Source organism: Theobroma cacao, chromosome 2 (assembly GCF_053813885.1).
Source record: "Theobroma cacao isolate CCN51 chromosome 2, ASM5381388v1, whole genome shotgun sequence".
Taxonomy (NCBI): domain Eukaryota; kingdom Viridiplantae; phylum Streptophyta; class Magnoliopsida; order Malvales; family Malvaceae; genus Theobroma; species Theobroma cacao.
This window is the reverse complement of record NC_142640.1, coordinates 40,470,380-40,471,745: the sequence shown is the minus strand read 5'-3', so window position 1 is coordinate 40,471,745 and position 1,366 is coordinate 40,470,380.

The following is a 1,366-nucleotide window of genomic DNA, read 5'->3' as shown; positions in this document are numbered from 1 at the left end:
CAATCTATGAGGGAACAAACCAAGTTAAGGAATCCAAAATAGAACTTCTCACACGTGACTATGAGTTATTTAGAATGAAAGAAGGTTAGACTATAAACAAAATGTACAAGAGATTCACAAACATAGTTAGAGGATTGAAGGCCTTAGGAAAAGACTTTTCAAATGCCTAATTAGTTAAGAAGAAACTTTATAGTCTTCCTAAATCATGGAGACCAAAAATGACAGTCACAAAGGAAGCAAGAAACCTAAATGATTTTAAACTAGAAGAGTTTGTAAGATTCTTACTTACCTATCAGATGACCCTAAAACATGAGAATGCTCTAGATGATGAAAAAAAAAAGGACACTAAGAAGAAAAAGATAGCCTTAAAATCTATAATTGAAGAAGATGAGAGGAACATAAGTTTCGAGAGTGAAAAGGATAAGGACATTGTCATGCTAGCTAAGAGACTTAGTAAATTCATGAAGAGGAACTATAAAGGTAGAACACCTTTTAGGAGAGATATGCCAAAAGAAGAGCATAATAAGGATCACTTGATATGCTATGAATGTAGAAAATCGAGACACATTAAATATGAATGCCTAAACAAGAATAGTACCTCAAAGAACTTTAAGAACGAAGCAATGGTTGCCACATGGAGTGACCGTGATGATTCCCAATATGAAAAAGAAGAAGCTGCCAACCTTTGCTTCATGGCACTTGAAGACTCCAAGGTATGCTCTACTTTCAATGATTCTAGCTCATGTACTCTAAATGAGAACTTATATTCATTTGATGAACTCTAAGATGCATATGGTGACAGTTTTTAAAATTTCAAGAAAAGACATTGAAATATAAGAACATCGTATCCAAACTTAAAGTAGAAAAAGAGTCATTGGTCAAGACAAAGCTTAAGCTAGAAAGCATGGTTAAGAATTTGGAAATTGAAAGAAATGAGTTGAAAAAGAAAAATAAGAACTTGCATGATTCATTTTCAAAATTTCACATGAATTAATAAATATTGAGTGACATGATAGAAACACAAAAAGCATTATTTGATAAAGAAAGACTAGGTTATGTTGGCACTTAAAAAGAAACTCACTTAAAAAATTTCTTTGTCAAAGAACATGAAAAATATGGTTCATTCACTAGATGCATTTATTGCCATAAGGTAGGACATTCCGTTTATTTTTGTCCTTTAAGAATCACTACATATAGAAGATAGATTATTAAGAGTATGTGGGTTCCCAAAGGAACCAAACCTTTACATGGCAAATCAGTAAGATTAGAGTGGGTTTCGAAAGGAACTAAAGACACTAACTCATATGGACCTAAGAAAATGTAGGTACCAAAGTCAAATGTTTGAATTTTTTCTTTATAAGAGGAG